The sequence below is a fragment of the Miscanthus floridulus genome, chromosome 9 (genome assembly GCF_019320115.1).
Source record: "Miscanthus floridulus cultivar M001 chromosome 9, ASM1932011v1, whole genome shotgun sequence".
Lineage (NCBI taxonomy): Eukaryota > Viridiplantae > Streptophyta > Magnoliopsida > Poales > Poaceae > Miscanthus > Miscanthus floridulus.
The window spans coordinates 127,087,146-127,104,989 of NC_089588.1; the positions used below are offsets into that span (position 1 = coordinate 127,087,146).

At 42.0% G+C, this 17,844-nt stretch overlaps 1 long non-coding RNA gene across 1 annotated transcript; it reads right to left on the reverse strand.

Moving 5' to 3' along the window:
- Positions 1-10,381: 10,381 nt before the first annotated feature.
- On the reverse strand, positions 10,382-13,193 carry LOC136482915 (uncharacterized). The gene is made up of 4 exons (XR_010765247.1): positions 12,742-13,193; positions 11,600-12,273; positions 11,436-11,499; positions 10,382-11,123 (listed from the first exon to the last, which is right to left on the reverse strand). It is a non-coding gene; the product is annotated as an uncharacterized lncRNA (long non-coding RNA).
- Positions 13,194-17,844: the final 4,651 nt, after the last annotated feature.

The window sequence follows — 17,844 nt, forward strand, 5'->3', positions numbered from 1 at the left end:
GAGGAACCGGAACCTCTTCCGGTGGAGGAGGTCATCTTCAACTCATTGGAGACGGCTCGGAAGGAGGAGGAGGACCGGCACCTCCACGCCATCACATAGAAGGAGACCGATGACTTCATCCTGAAGCGCGTCGTCGAGATCTCCAAGGAGGAGGAGCATCACCGCGAGGAGGAGGAGAAGCACCGCCATAAGGAGGAGGAGTGCCGCCGCCAAGAGGAGTCCGAGAGGCGTCTCGCGATGCATGTGGAACGACGCCGGCGTAGGGCTGAGCGAAAGAAGCGCAAAGAGGACCAGCAGTAGGGGGACGATGCATGCGGCAGCACCGGCAGTAATTAGTAGCACTACTGATTAATCAATGCCTTAGGTCGATGTAATAATTTACTGGTGCTGAAAAAACCATGTCATCGAATCCTTTGTTTGATCATCATCACCTTAGGTTGATACTTTGCATTGCATATGACCCCTCGTTTTATTTGCTTACATATTGGATGTTGCATTTTGTATGACCTCGTTTTGCTTACCTCGTTGTCATGAACACCGTAGTATATGATATACTACATACCAGAGATCGAGGGGGCCAATAGGACTGTTGCTCTTTTAGATAATACCGTGTTGTGGTTACAACATAAGTAAATTATCTTTTCCACATCTTTCGAACACCTCCTACTGGCTCAACGGTTAAGACCCCGCAACTTAGCCCCCGATACCCGTGTTCGAATCCCGGGCGGCCTAATTTTTTTGGTTTAATTTTATAATTTATTAAGCGGTCTAAAGGTCAAAACAATAAAATAAATAAACCATGGCACACATCCAATACTAGCGCATCGGTTAAGTGTCTGAACTCTGTAGCCCGAGACCCGAGCTCGAACCCGAGGGCTGGCACAATTTTTTTTAATTTTTTATATATCACAGCCGGTTTTCAAAATAAACCACCAGTAATAACAAGCATCACTGTCGGTTTCTTCTCATCACTGCCGGTTTCTTAAAACCGACAGTGATGTTTATATATATTAAAAAAATTCTTTTATATACTGAATAAATAAAAGCATATGTATTCCTATGTTGAAATGGCTTGAATTTTTTTTGATAAGCGTGTACACCCAAATAAACATCCCACACAGGATCTTAGGTTTTTCTAATCATTTTATTATTAATTATATTTTTTTGTGTGCTGAATGAGACAAAAGAGGGTGAATTTCATCTTGGACCCATTAGATTTTTTCATCCACCTCTACAAAATTCTTATCCCTAGGGCACATTAGAGCCTTGTGTAAAAGTTTGGCACCAGTCCGGATCTTTTCGTGGGTAGACTCAGTTCACCCTATAATTAAACGGTCTCGTTGTGCGAAAATTCAATTAAACCTCAGAAAGTAGCAAACCTTCTCCAAAATATCCCAAATTTGGTGTTTCCTTTACACGTGGCACGTGCAAGCCTGAGAAAAAGTTTGAGACCAATACGACACCAGAATACCTATGAACCACAGAAACCTTGATAACCTATGTGTATAGTCATGGTTCGATGAAATGGCACATGTACCTTTGTGAAGCATATATACTCCACCTATGTCAAAATGGCTTGAATTTTTTTTGGCAAGCATGTACACCCAAATTAAGACCCCACACAGGATCTTAGGTTTTTTTGTTCATTTTTTTATTTATTATATTTTTCTCTGTGCCAAATGAGACAAAAGAGGGTGAATTTCATCTTGGACCCAATAGATTTTTTTCATCCACATCCACAAAATTCTTATCCCTAGGGCACATTAGAGCCTGTGTAAAAGTTTGGCACCATTCCGGATCTTTTCGTGGGTAGACTTAGTTCAACCTACAATTAAACGGTCTCGTCGCGCGGAAATTCAATTAAACCTTAGAAAGTAGCAAATCATCTCCGGAAAATCCCAAACTTGATATTTCCTTCACATGTGGCATGTGCAAGCTTGAGAAAAAGTTTGAGACCAATACGACATCGGAATGCCTATGAACCACAGAAACCTTGATAATCTATGTGTATAGTCATGGTTCGATGAAATGGCAAATGTACCTCTATGAAGCATGTATACTCCGCCTATGTTGGGATGGCTTGAAATTTTTTTGGCAAGCATGTACACACAAATTAAGACCCCACACAGGATCTTAGGTTTTTCTGTTCATTTTTTTATTTATTATATTTTTCTCTGTGCCAAATGAGACAAAAGAGGGTGAATTTTATCTTGGACCCAATAGATTTTTTCATCCACCTCTATAAAATTCTTATCCCTAGGGCACATTAGAGCCTGTGTAAATGTTTGGCACCATTCCGGATCTTTTTGTGGGTAGACTCAGTTCAACCTATAATTAAACGGTCTCGTCGTGCGGAAATTCAATTAAACCTCAGAAAGTAGCAAACCATCTCCGGAAAATCCTAAACTTGGTGTTTCCTTCACACATGGCACGTGCAAGCCTGAAAAAAAGTTTGAGACCAATACGACATCGAAATGCCTATGAACCACATAAAGCTTAATAACCTATGTGTATAGCCATGGTTCAATGAAAGGGCACATGTACTTTTGTGAAGCATGTATACTTCGTCTATGTCGAAATGGCTTGAATTTTTTTTGGCAAGCATGTACACCCAAATTAAGACTCCACACAGGATCTTAGGTTTCTCTGTTCATTTTTTATTTATTATATTTTTCTCTCTGCCAAATGAGACAAAAGAGGGTGAATTCCATCTTGGACCCAATAGATTTTTTCATCCACCTCCACAAAATTCTTATCCCTAGGGCACATTAGAGCCTGTGTAAAAGTTTGGCACTATTCTAGATCTTTTCGTGGGTAGACTCAGTTCAACCTATAATTAAACGGTCTCGTCGCGCGAAAATTCAATTAAACCTCAGAAAGTAGCAAACCTTCTCCAAAAAATCCCAAACTTGGTGTTTCCTTCACACGTGGCACGTGCAAGACTGAGAAAAAGTTTGAGACCAACACGACACCGAAATGCCTATGAACCACAGAAACCTTGATAACCTATGTGTATAGTCATGGTTCGATGAAAGGGCACATGTATCTCTGTGAAGCATGTATACTCCGCCTATGTCAAAATGGCTTGAAATTTTTTTAGCAAGAATGTACACCTAAATTAAGACCCCACACAAGATCTTAGGTTTTTCTGTTCATTTTTTTATTTATTATATTTTTCTCTGTGCCAAATGAGATAAAAGAGGGTGAATTTCATCTTGGACCCAATAGATTTTTTTCATCCACATCCACAAAATTCTTATCCCTAGGGCACATTAGAGCCTATGTAAAAGTTTGGCACCATTCCGGATCTTTTCGTGGGTAGACTTAGTTCAACCTACAATTAAACGGTCTCGTCGCGCGGAAATTCAATTAAACCTTAGAAAGTAGCAAATCATCTCCGGAAAATCCCAAACTTGATATTTCCTTCACATGTGGCATGTGCAAGCTTGAGAAAAAGTTTGAGACCAATACGACATCGGAATGCCTATGAACCACAGAAACCTTGATAACCTATGTGTATAGTCATGGTTCGATGAAATGGCAAATGTACCTCTATGAAGCATGTATACTCCGCCTATGTTGAGATGGCTTGAAATTTTTTTGGCAAGCATGTACACACAAATTAAGACCCCACATAGGATCTTAGGTTTTTCTGTTCATTTTTTTATTTATTATATTTTTCTCTGTGCCAAATGAGACAAAAGAGGGTGAATTTTATCTTGGACCCAATAGATTTTTTCATCCACCTCTATAAAATTCTTATCCCTAGGGCACATTAGAGCCTGTGTAAACATTTGGCACCATTCCGGATCTTTTTGTGGGTAGACTCAGTTCAACCTATAATTAAACGGTCTCGTCGCGCGGAAATTCAATTAAACCTCAGAAAGTAGCAAACCATCTCCGGAAAATCCTAAACTTGGTGTTTCCTTCACACGTGGCACGTGCAAGCCTGAAAAAAAGTTTGAGACCAATACGACATCGAAATGCCTATGAACCACATAAAGCTTAATAACCTATGTGTATAGCCATGGTTCAATGAAAGGGCACATGTACTTTTGTGAAGCATGTATACTTCGTCTATGTCGAAATGGCTTGAATTTTTTTTGGCAAGCATGTACACCCAAATTAAGACCCCACACAGGATCTTAGGTTTCTCTGTTCATTTTTTATTTATTATATTTTTCTCTCTGCCAAATGAGACAAAAGAGGGTGAATTCCATCTTGGACCCAATAGATTTTTTCATCCACCTCCACAAAATTCTTATCCCTAGGGCACATTAGAGCCTGTGTAAAAGTTTGGCACTATTCTGGATCTTTTCGTGGGTAGACTCAGTTCAACCTATAATTAAACGGTCTCGTCGCGCGAAAATTCAATTAAACCTCAGAAAGTAGCAAACCTTCTCCAAAAAAATCCCAAACTTGGTGTTTCCTTCACACGTGGCACGTGCAAGACTGAGAAAAAGTTTGAGACCAACATGACACCGAAATGCCTATGAACCACAGAAACCTTGATAACCTATGTGTATAGTCATGGTTCGATGAAAGGGCACATGTATCTCTGTGAAGCATGTATACTCCGCCTATGTCAAAATGGCTTGAAATTTTTTTAGCAAGAATGTACACCCAAATTAAGACCCCACACAAGATCTTAGGTTTTTCTGTTCATTTTTTTATATATTATATTTTTCTCTGTGCCAAATGAGACAAAAGAGGGTGAATTTCATCTTGGACCCAATAGATTTTTTCATCCACCTCCACAAAATTCTTATCACTAGGGAACATTAGAGCCTGTGTAAAAGTTTGGCACCATTCTGGATCTTTTTGTGGGTAGACTCAGTTCAACCTATAATTAAACGGTCTCATCGCGCGGAAATTCAATTAAACCTCAGAAAGTAGCAAACCATCTCCGAAAAATCCCAAACTTGGTGTTTCCTTCACACGTGGCACGTGCAAGCCTGAGAATAATTTTGAGACAAATACGGCACCAGAATGTTACACGAATTACATGCATGACAATAATTAAACACACAAAGTCGTACATATTAAAATTAGAACCCAACTAAACTATGACCTTGAAAACCTAGCTAAATAAACATTAATTACTATTGGAATCACTGCCGGGATCGATCGGGCCACGCACACTAACATGCCTCTGTAGCCATATATGGTAATTGATGTCACGGATTATGTATCCGCCTATATCGATGAAGTCTAATGCCCTAATGAGTGCACTCTCTCGTGCCTCACAATACCGAAAGAATGGTCGGCCATAGATGTAACCTACTGAACGACGACTGCCCCTGTTAGTCATCCTTATGCAGTACTAGCGTCCTTCTATAGTGAGCTGGCCGAGGTTTCCATTGTAGAAGTCCCAATCGTACCTGAGTTGCTCCGTAGCTTGGTCTAGAACGGCCCACAAGCCACATGCAGCATAGGTAAGGTCCTATAGCGCAATCTGCATGTGGAGAAAAAGAAAAAAATTAGAGAATGTTATTACAATAATAAACAACAAATAACCATGACTCAGGTATAAGTGACCATTTTACCACATCCGCATGGTTGTAGCTCGCAAACCATTCGCTTGCTTGTAGGATGGGGATATCACCAGCATTCAAAGCAAGTGCCTTGAAGTGCGAGAAATCAGGCACATCATAGCAAATACATCGAAGTGCCTCTAAACAAATGCACATGGCACTTAATTGGGCGCTTATCACGTCCGGGCTCTGTATTCCCGTCCCGTGGATATGATTCCGATGATTTGAACCCCTCATAGGGATGAAAAAACTGAGTTCACACGTCCATAGCTGACCACTTGTATTAGATGCCATGTTCTTGATGATGTCCGAGATAAAGAACCAGCTAAGTGCTGTTCGCAGCCAATCTATTGGGGATATAGTCTACGACATATATGCATGCAACAATGATATTAAACTAATTACAGTTATTTGTTAGCATCGAAAAATAAAAGATGTTGGAAAATATTTCATACAATAGCTAGAACAGGGAACCATGGAATGGCCACATTAGGAGCGAATGGCTCATCGCCATGGTGGAAACCTAGTTCTTGTGGTGGGGGAGGTCCGTTGTTCATACCACCTGATGGATAAAATGCAAAAAAAATATGAACATAAAATATATGCACAAAAAATTCTTCTAAGTAAAATGTGGCAACATAATTAAATATAGATCGAATGCAAGGAATAAGAAAATATATAAATGTAGAATGCAAAGAAACATGAATATAAATATAGATCAAATGAATATAGATAGAATATTGGAGAAGACAACATATCAATACCATTGAAAAATGCAGGAGTCATGACCAAATCACGTAGAGAGAGAGTGGATGTCTTGAGAAGTGAGAGTAAAATGTGAGAAATGAGACTGAGAGAGTTTGTGGGTGGATGGGATCGATGTATGTGGCTGGCAGTTTGTTTTATATAGGGGGGCATGGACATCACTGCCAGTTTTTAAATAGAACCGATAGTAAAAGTTACTATCACTGTCGGTTTTTAAATAGAACCGACAGTGAAGGTGACTATCACTGCCGGTTTCTAAATAGAACCGACAGTGAAGGTGCATATATATGAAGGCTATATTTATTTAGATACTACAGTGGGAAAGTTTTAACAACAACGATATATTTATTTAGATAGTAATGAAATACATCAAAAAATTAGAAATAAGTTACATATACGATAACGAAGACCTATTTGCATACATGTCAATGTTACCATCAATGTGTATCAACACATTATAATTTAACCACCTCAGTAGCATTCTTCTAACACCAACTAGGGTCAAACAATAGCACCGAGGTGGTCTACGAGCTATACCAGTTGGAGATGATAAGTGGCATCGATGAATCCATGCCTCTACTGTACATATCCTTTTTCTTGGTACAGTCCAGAGCACATCAAATTCAGCTCGACACCTCAGCGGATGGCTCTGTGAACCTCGTGGCATCTCCAATTTTCAGCGTTGCTCTATCTTCAGTAGCATTCTTCTAGTACCTCATGTGTGCACCATTTTGGTGGACTACGATGCATAACGATATTTGTGGTTTGTTGGGAGACGAAAAACATTGTATCATGGCTGATAAGGCCTGGCTGAAACCAACATGCATGGAGAGGCTAGCTCCTAGCCGAGGGCCATTTTATAGGGGCTAGCAGTCGTGGTACATTTTTATTTTTGAACTAAAGTTGTCGGGGTAGGTGGGAGCAGTGTTCCAACGGTTGTGGTTATGGGAGCATTGTTGGCATGTGAGGAGCATCTACATATCACTATCTGTTTTAGTTTAAAAACCGACAGTGAATGGGGCCTTCTGTGTCGGTTTGAGCAACCGACTGTGATAGAAACTATCACTGCCGGTTTTAAAACCAAAACCAGCAGTGAAGGGCCCTGCCGCCAACTTTAGGTAAAAAAATATAAAAAAACATTGTCGGTTTGGAGCCTGTCATCGCAGCCTTTTGTAAAAAATATAAAAAAGGTTTGGCCCGCCTAAGATTCGAGCGTGGGTCACGGGGTCGAGAGTGTGCGGCCTTAACCGCTGAGTTAGGATAGGGAGTTTGGTTAGAATGGTTTTATTTTTTCTTTTATCCCATTGTAATGCACTACTAAATAATAAATGCAAAATCAAAAAAGTTTGGCCCGCCTAGGATTCGAGCGCGGGTCTCAGAGTATAGAGTGTGCGGCCTTAACCGCTGACCTAGAATAGGGAGTTCACTTATTTTGCTTTTCTTTCTTTATTTATTAATAGAAATAATGCAATTAGTTTATATTCTAAAATAACACAAAAATTTGTGTCTTGATTATTTAATTCTATGATAATGAATTAATCGTCTATAATTATCAAATAATAGTGTTTATGAACATCATCTTAATATTTGATTACATAGTCAATAATTAAATTGTAGAGATGCGCACAAAATATAAATTAAATATTCAGTGCGAATTACTGATACAACGTCTGCATAATGATTACATAGTTAACAATAATCTAACTATCTTTAGGTCCATCAACAATGAGGGCCTCATTGTGATCAATTCGTACGTAAGCATGTTCGTCACCCTCTTGAAGGATAGGTAGGGATACGTTTGCCCCGAATGGAGGCATAGATAGCCCCTGTAGTCTTCTTCGTCCATCACTCCATCGACACCGACAATCTTCCTTTTCCCTTCTAGGACTACTTTTAGCCATCCTTTTGTTTTGTTGTCCCTTGCATAGAAGACTTGCATAACATCTCTTGCAAGGACGAAGGGGTCGTCTCTGTATGCGGTCTTAGTGAGATCAACGGTAGTGAACCCTTCGCTGTCAGTGTTGATTCCCTCGAGCTGGACCCACTGGCAGCAAAAAAGAGCTGCCTTCAACGGACCGTAGGCTAGCTCCCATATCTCCTCTATGAAACCATAGTATGTCGCCTACATGTTGTCGTTCTCGTCATGAGCATCAAAACGAACACCACAATTTTGGTATGTGCTCTTTCCATCTTGCTTTTTTGTGTAAAATATGAATCCATTGATCTCATACCCTTGGTACTTAAGATATGTACTCGAAGGTCCCTTGGCTAAGGCATCTAGTTGATTACCCAACTTTATTCCAAGCAAACGACGTCGCAACCAGCTAACAAATTCCTCCTTATGTTTTTTATCCAGCCAAGCCTATGACCTGCTCGGATACAGAGTTTGCAGCGATTGCCTGTGCTCATCAATGTATGGCATCACACCCTCGGCTTGCTGGAGAACAGCAAACTGTGCCTGTCTGAAAGAAACAGGGTCGTCTACTGTAACAGATTTCTCTCCGATCGTTCCTTTGCCACGTAGTCTTCCCTCATGATGAGATTCTAGAACTCCAACCCTTTTGATGTCTAGATAATATGTCCAAAACTCAATGGCCTCCTCCGTTGACCATCCTTCAACCATGCCCCCTTCTGGCCTGAATCTATTCCTAACATACCTCCTAAAAACTTTCATCAATCTTTCGAAAGGAAACATCTGATGTAGGTACATTGGGCCAAGGGCTCTAATTTGGTCAACAAGATGAATGAGCGGATGCGATGAGATATCAAAGTAAGTCGGTGGCAAATGCATCTCAAGCCTAACGAGAGTTTCAGCTATGTCCCGCTACAGCTGCTCTAGCGTGGACACATCAATGACCTTTTTTGAGATCGCGTTGAAGAATGAGCAAAGCTTTATGATTGAGGCGCGGACCTTTGGGGGAGGATACCACGTAGGGCAACAGGGAGCAGCTGAGTCAAAATGACATGACAGTCATGGGCCTTCATAGGGCCATAGTTGAACTTGAGTTCTCTCATGTTCACTAGCCTCTTCAGGTTCGCACAGTAGCCCATCGGGACTTTGAGTTCATTGAAGAAAGAAATAAACGCATGCTTTTCTTCCTTCTTCAATGTCCATGACGCAACCAGAAGTTTGAACTGGCCATTCTCTAGCTCCATGGGATGCAGCTCCTTCCTGATTCCCAAGTGTTGCATGTCCAGGCATGTGGCTAGTGAATCCTTCAATGTCCCACTGGTGTCCATCAAGGTGTTAAGAGTGTTAGCGCACACGTTTTTAGTGATGTGCATGGGATCAAGACAGTGGCGTACACTCAGAAATGGCCAGTAAGGTAGTTTCTAGAAAACCGATTTTTTCTTCCAAACGCTCCCATCAGGCGCTGCTACTGCATTATCCCCCTTCCTAAGGACAACCTCTAGTTTATTGAGTTCTCGAAGTATCGCAGGCCCGTCTCAATATTTTGGAGCTAAGCGTTTCTCAATAGTACCATTGAAATCTTTTCTGTTCCTGCGGTAAGGGTGATCCTTAGGTAGGAACCTACGGTGTCCCATATAAACTATCTTTGAGTTATTTGGCAGATTTACCGCTTCGGTGTCGTCCAAGCACTCGACACATCCAGTATAGCCTTTTGTCTTCTCTCCGAACACCGAACCTCGACCTAACAGGTCGGTGATTGTAGTGATAAGTACTACCTTGATCGTGACATGTTCCGTTTTGTACTCGTCCCAAACATCCTGCACACCCTTTTCAAACATCTCCACTAGTTCATCGATCACTAGTTCCAGAAATACATCGATGTCATTCCCAGGCTGTCTTGGCCCTTGGATCAGTAGTGGCATCTGGATGTACGACCGCTTCATACAGACCTAAGGTGGAAGGTTGTATATATAGAGCGTCACAGGCCAGGTGCTATGATTGCTTCTAACCTGATCAAAAGGATTCATCACATCTGTGCTCAAAGCAAACCAAAGGTGCCTTACCTCTCTACCGATGTCCTTATAGAACATAGTATTGACAGTCCTCCAGTCATGCCCATCGGCGGGGTGCCTCATCATTGTATCTTTCTTACGCTCTTCGCCATGCCAGCGCAACAGCTTGGCTGACTTTGCATATGCAAACAGCCTATGCACCCGGGGAGCTATAGGGAAATACCAAACGACCTTTACGGGACCTCCTCTGGTCTTGGTACCCTCATCTGACGGCCCTTCCTTGTACCGTGGAGCTTCACACTTGGAACACTTGTCCAAGTCTTTGTATTTTTCTCCACGGTACAATATGCAATCATTGGAACTCTAACAGTATGATGTCGGCTTCCAGTTTGCTCATTGGACAATTCCTATACAATGGTGTTTTGTCATCTTGTCTCATTTTCTCTAGCTTTCTCAGCTGTCTTTCACTAAGACATCCGGTCTCTACATTACGTAGCAGCTGAGAAATGTCATCGTTATCCTCGGTGTCGTCAGCTAGCGTGTTCCTAAACACATTATTAACTGTGGTCATAGGTTCCGTGTTGACACTAGGTTCCTCGTCAGCATCGTGGATGGCTACGTCAGGCATGTCCACATCATCATCGTTTTCCCGTAGAACATTCACACCAACCTCGCCATGCATAGTCCATATCATATAGTTTGGCATGAACCCCCTGGTAATCAAGTGCGATCGTATAGATTCAATTTGACGAAAGTTCCTATGATTCTTGCAATCTTTGCATGAGCAGAAGACAGGGTTCCCATTCCCAGCATTGGCTTTGGCATCGGTGTTAAACTGGCTGACGCCATACATGTACCGCTTGTCTGTTCGAGACAGATGCATCCACTCTCGATCCATCTCTGCACAAAAAAAATACTGAGACAATAATTATAAAGAATTAATAAGAAATCGAGCTTCATGAACAACAATTGTAGCTCGAAAGTACCATTTTTGGAAAACATTATTGTATACTAATTATTAAAAAATTGAAATTGGTAGCCCTGGCCCTGTAAATTGAAAATCTTAGTAAAAAACAATTATTGCACAATATTGAAGAACACCTATTATACTCTACTTCTAAGAACTAATTATAGCTTCACATACTAACAATGATGATCTTGACCACCATTGAATAATTAACTAGGAATTTAAATGTGTTCATAGACACCAACCTTTTGGATGATGGATTCACCATAATTTGAGCCTGACATAAATGTCCAATTGGAAAAATGCTCTCTAGAATGGAGAAAGAACTAGAATGAGAATCAAGCAATGTAGCCATCAAAACAAAGCTAATTAAGCAACAAAATCAAAGGAGTCGATGTTTATTAGTAACCTTAAAGCAAAAAGATCAAGCCATTCTTCAAAATTCAAGCAATAGCTTCATGGTAAAGAGCAGCCGCAACAATGGAGGGAAGAGTCCAAACGCGCGCCTCCGTTCTCGGGATAAAAGAGGAGAAAGGAGAGGACGGCTGCAGCCTTTTTGTGTTATAGGCTTATCACCGTCGGTTCTTGGCTAGAACCGACAGTGATAGAGCCCTATAACTGTCGGCTCTTGGCTTAAACCGACAGTGATGAGTGCCCGCCAAAACACTGCCGGTTCAAGTCATAAACCGACAGTGATGTGGTCCTTCACTGTTGGTTTTAGTCTAGCCCCAATCATTTTTTTATTTTCAAGCTCATAACCGGCAGTGAAGGTACATCACTGCCGGTTCTCACAAATATGACAGTGATGAGGCCGGCAGTGACGTGCAAATCTGGCGTAGTGATTCCTTTCCCATTCCTGTGTTTTCTCTTGTCCTGTGTTTTGCATCCCTCCGTTCCAAACAGGCCCTAACGTAACATCTGCAGCAAAATATAACTAAGTGGCTGGATGGCAAACAACAACACAGAAAAATGCGTCATTAAAACTTTAATGATGAGCTGCGACAGCAGGGCCTCCGTCGGCTTCCTCCTTGAGAGCAGCGCCTCTGATCTGACGTTGCTCCTCTCCTCCTTGTAGATGTTGCACTGGAACAGCAGAAAATTAATATTCTCCCATCAGTGATGGAGACGATGACAACAGCGGAAAATCACGCATGGAAAAGAAGGGCAGGCGAACACAAATAATGTGACCTACTATTTTCATGTTGCTATACATGCCTGACCTACTGCATTGCATGATTTTCAAGTTGCTGTTTGTTTATTTGACAGTGAACGTAAGTACAAAATCAATAGTTCTAGTACAGTATACTTCAGAAATCAGTAGCACACCAATAAACCTAAGGTAATAGTGGCCGCATAGTTTGTAGAAATTCGAAATGCTCAACTACTACTACTAACAAAAAGTGCAATTCCAGTGCATTCTCTTTACTGCAACAGTATTGTGGCTACCAAAAAAACACAGACTACTACACATCGTACCTAGATGTGTACCTAAAAATTGTTTTAGCAGTCAGCACGCAGTACCGTGCTGAAGAACTCTGAATTACGACGTACCTGGCATGTTGCAAGAAGCCATCGCAGGTTTGAATCCCGCGGAGCGTGCCTCTTCGGCTGCGACCCAAGAATCGCTCCAAGGGGCCAGGCCAATCTGCCGTTGAAACCAACCGGAATGGCGCTGGGAAGAGAATGGCGACCTCAGTCCTCACCCTTCCATGGCTGCGAGAGCATACCGAGGGAGCTGAGTTGTGCCTTTCTCCATCTCCCTCCCTGCCCGCCTCTGTGCCTCCCTCTCGTTGTGGGCATGTCCAGGGGTCGTCCGGGCCCGGGCGGGCGAGATCTGTCCCCTGCACGCGAGGCCGAGATTCGCCGGCCTTGGCATGTGTGCCGAGGGCAGCAGTGCTTGCCGTCGGCGGTCGGCATAGAGGGAGGGGAACCAATGCAGCCAGGCACGCCGGGGAGAGGGAGGGAGCTGGCGGCGGCGGCTGAGTGCCGAGAGAGGAAGGCAGGGGAAAAGGAGAATTGTAGTTAGGGTTAGCGAGACAGATGCTTATATGCGCGTGAAGCAAGGAAGATTTGAACCATCGGATGAACATATGGACGGCCAATACTGGGCCGATCAAATATTTTGGACTACAACTTCAGTTTAATATATTTTTTGTTTTATCTTTATTACTGTCAAAACATGTCTAAATTCTAATAAAAATTATATATATGAGTCCTATGCGCATTACTTAATTTTTACATGAACTATGGTACATATAAGTGGTGTTGCCTAGGTTTTTTCGAGATTGTTCAGATGTTCAAATATACACCATAAGATTTTGTAGAGTTAATGCCAAAGGAGTCCACATGCTCTATAGTCACAAGATAGTGTGTAATGGTAGTTAAAGATCTCGGATGGAGAAACGACCAAAACAAAAGTTGTAGATCTCGAAAAGTTATGCAACTGTGTAGTTCACAACCTTTTTATTATCCGAAGTCGTTATGATGTCTCTCCATTTGATTCGCAATATTTCCAAGAAGTTAATACCAAAGGAATGTTCTATAGTCATAAGTGAGTGTGTAGTGGTGGTTAAGGATCTCGGATGGAGAAGCAACCAAAATAAAAAGTTCTATATCTCAAAAAAAAAAATATGCAACTTTTCAGTTGATAACTTTTTCATTTGAAATCATCTATCCAATGAAATTTATGTTTGATTTTTTAAATTTAAAATTCGATTTTTTAAACGACCTCGGATGGAGAAACGTCCAAAATAAAAGTTGTGGATCTCGAAAAATTGTGCAACTTTATAGTTCATAACTTTTTTATCTAAAGTCGTTATGACCTCTCTCTATTTGACTCGTAAAATTTCAAAGAAGTTAATACCAAAGGAATGTTTTATAGTCATAAGTGAGTGTGTAGTGGTAGTTAAGGATCTCGGATGGAGAAGAAACCAAACCAAAAGTTGTAGATCTCAAAAAGATATGCAACTTTTTAGTTGATAACTATTTCATTTGAAATTACCTATCCAATGAAATTTATGTTTGATTTTTCAAATTTAAAATTTGAATTTTTCAAACGACCTCGAATGAAGAAACATCCAAAACAAAAGTTGTAGATCTCAAAAAATCATACAACTTTGTAGTTTACAACTTTTTCATTTAAAATGATCTTTCCAAGAAAAATTACTATTGAATTTCCTCACATGTGAAATTAAAATTCTTCAAATGACCTCAGACGAAGAAATAACCAAAACCAAAGTCGTAGATCTCGAAAGTTATAAAACTTTGTAGTTGACAAGTACCTTTTTTTGTTAGGAGATGTTGATTTAAACTTAGAGCCACCTGTGCTCCGTCTTATTTAAAGATATTTTAGTATAAAAATAAAGCCTCTATTTTTCCAAACCGTAAACTCGCTGTATTTTAGAAGATCAACGTTTGTCCAAAAAATAATTTGCTAAAAGTTCCTTTTCAAAATTAAGTGGTCATCTATTTCTAAAGATAGCAGATCGACAGCGTGCTTGGCTAGTTCTAAAAGTAGCAGATCGACATCGTGGTCAGCTTTGTCAGTTACATGAAGCGCAGCACAAGTTCCACCCATGCCCGTGATTCAAAAATTCCGCGCGCGTGCGGACCGAGCTTAGCTCGGGTGGCAAGTGCCCAGGTGTTGAGGCTCGCCGGCCGGAGTTCGATCCCTGGGGAGCAGAATTTTCGGTCTCACACCCATATTTGTTTCGTGCAGGTCATGAATAATTACGTGGTGCTACAATGGGACTATGACGTTCCTCTCGTTTACGAGACTTGTGGGGCTTCGGTGATCTCTAAAAGGACGTTTGAGATGTATATGCCCTAGTTTCTAGGAGTGTGCGTGTGTGGTGATGTGAGTGTATTGTGTTGAGTACAGTACTACAACTTGTACACTAGGAGTCCAGGCTAAAAAAAAAATTCCGCGCACGTGCTTTCAGCAAGTCGCAGGCAGGCGGTTCGCGCGGCTGCCCACGGATCGACGGACATTACGTCGCCGCGTGGCAAGCCATCATGCCCCCCCCCCCCCCCCCCCCCCCCCCCGGCCATTCACGTGGATCCACTGGCCCACCATAACTCCCCACCGACCTTTTTTCTGTTTCCTTTGTTCCACCGATGTGTGGGACCTTCCAGGCCGACGTTCGCCTTGACCGTTCTCCTGCCGTTAACCAGCAAAGAGGAAAATCTCCCTCTCTTCGACTCTCGTGCACAGCGCCCGCCGTCAACGAGCCAAAGCCCCAGAGTCCACGGATACATGACGGCTGGGTACATTGGGAACCTATCTGGTGCAAACTAACTATCCCATATAATCTTGGAAACTACGAATTATGACCACAAGATGCGAATCCAATGAAAATGGTTAGAGGTGGAATTATTTTACGCTTAAGCCCCACACCAGCCGGCCACTTTTCCAACCAGAAATGGATGCGAGGGCGCAGGGGTATTGGAAAAGTGGTCAGCTGGTGGTGGGCTTAAGCACAAAATAATCCCTTCTCTAACCCTGTCCATTGGATTAGCATCTTGTAGTCCTGATTTGTAGTTTCCAAGGTTGCACGGGATGGTTGGTAATGTAGACGGGGATCCCGATCTTCCGTCAGGTGATGGTAACTATCCTTGTGGCGGAGAATGACACACCGATCCGGCTTCAGATCGAAAGATCGAACCCTGCAATCTTAGCACCACTGCTCCTCTTGTTATCAACCGAGTCACGGACCAGGTTGACCTCGCCAAGAAGGCTAATCCCTGCCTACGCAACGAAGAACACAAGCAAGAACAAGAAAGAACGCAACCAAATTGCAGATGAATGATTAAACTCACGAAGTTGGGGTCTCATAAACCGATGAACGGCGAAATTGTTCTTGACAGATTAATATAAGCAAAACCCAAACCCTAATGGAGGGGCGGTGGCTGTTTATGAAGACTCTAGGGTCATGCAAGACCCCTGGACGCGCCCCTAATGGGCCCAAACTCGATACATGGTCCAACGGACGAAAAGACGGTGTCGCAGCACCTTGACAAATTCTGGATGCTGACTTGTTTCGATGATTCCTATTGATTCTGAATAGATTTTGACGTGAAACTACTTGGATTGACTTCCTTATCAAATTAGCTTTCTATCCATATGTGGATCATAAAAACGGAGTCCGGATGCGTCCTGTGTGACCAGTTTAAGGCAGACTGGTCCTGGAGGCCGAGGCAGACTCGAATTCTTGTTGGACTGGGCCTCCGACTTGTGTTGGACGTCCTTGCTGGTCATCATCACCTTCACCACTTCCTCTAAGTCCTTCATGACCCTCTCCAATGTTCCTAAGCAAGATAACGTCATTAGGTAGTAGTCTATTCTCAAAAGTATGAAAAGTATCGCTTAAGAATGAGCTCACCTCTAAATTGAGTTGTTGCTTTCGAGCTCGGGTCATTGGACCTTGCATGACGATTGGAGGATCAGCGGGTACCTCTGAAGAAGTGATGTCCTCATCATCCTCCCCCTCTTGAATTGGAGTCGTCCTCGACTCAAGCTCATCTTCTTCTCCCAAATAAGATTTCAAATCTACAATGTTAAAGGTGGGACTAACCCCGAACTCGGGTGGCAATTCAAGTTTGTAGGCATTATCATTTATTTTCTCAATGATCTTATAAGGACCAGCTGCTCTTGGCATTAATTTAGACTTACGTAGCTCAGGAAATCTATCTTTTCTCAAATATAACCAAACCAAATCACCCGGTTCAAGTTTAATCTCTTTTCTACCTTTACTACCAGCAATTCTATACTTTTCATTCATGCTTTCAATATTTGCTTTAGTTGTTTCATGCAATTTACGAATAAAATCAGCACGCTCTCTAGCATCACTATGTATTCTCTCAGTGGTAGGTAAAGGCAAAAGATCAATAGGAGCACGGGGGTTAAAACCATACACTACCTGAAAAGGATTTACCTTGGTGGTGGAATGTTCCGCACTGTTATATGCAAACTCTACATGCGGCAAACACTCTTCCCACATCTTCAAATTGCGCTTCAAAATGGCTCTCAACATGGTGGACAATGTTCGATTCACAACCTCAGTTTGCCCATCAGTTTGGGGATGATATGTTGTAGAAAATAGCAGCTTGGTCCCCAATTTATTTCACAACGTGCACCAAAAATGACTCAAGAATTTTGCATCGCGATCTGAAACAATAGTAGAAGGCATACCATGTAAGCGAACGATTTCTTGAAAGAAAAGGTCTGCAATATGAATAACATCGTCGCTCTTATGACAAGGAATAAAATGTGCCATCTTAGAAAAACGATCAACCACCACAAAAATATTATCCCTCCCCCTCTTTGTCCTTGGCAAACCCAATACAAAGTCCATAGATATATCAGCCCAAGGAGTAGAAGGAACAGGAAGAGGCATATACAAACCATGTGGGTTCAACTGCGACTTAGCTTTTTGACATGTGGTGCACCGAGCCACGTACCTCTCCACATCACGCCTCATCCTAGGCCAAAAGAAGTGTGTGGACAGCACCTCCTCCGTCTTCTTGGCACCAAAATGTCCCATCAATCCGCCTCCATGTGCCTCCTGCAACAATAAAACACGAACGGAACCAACTGGAATGCATAGGCGGTTAGCTCTAAATAAAAACCCATCATTGATCATAAACTTATTCCAT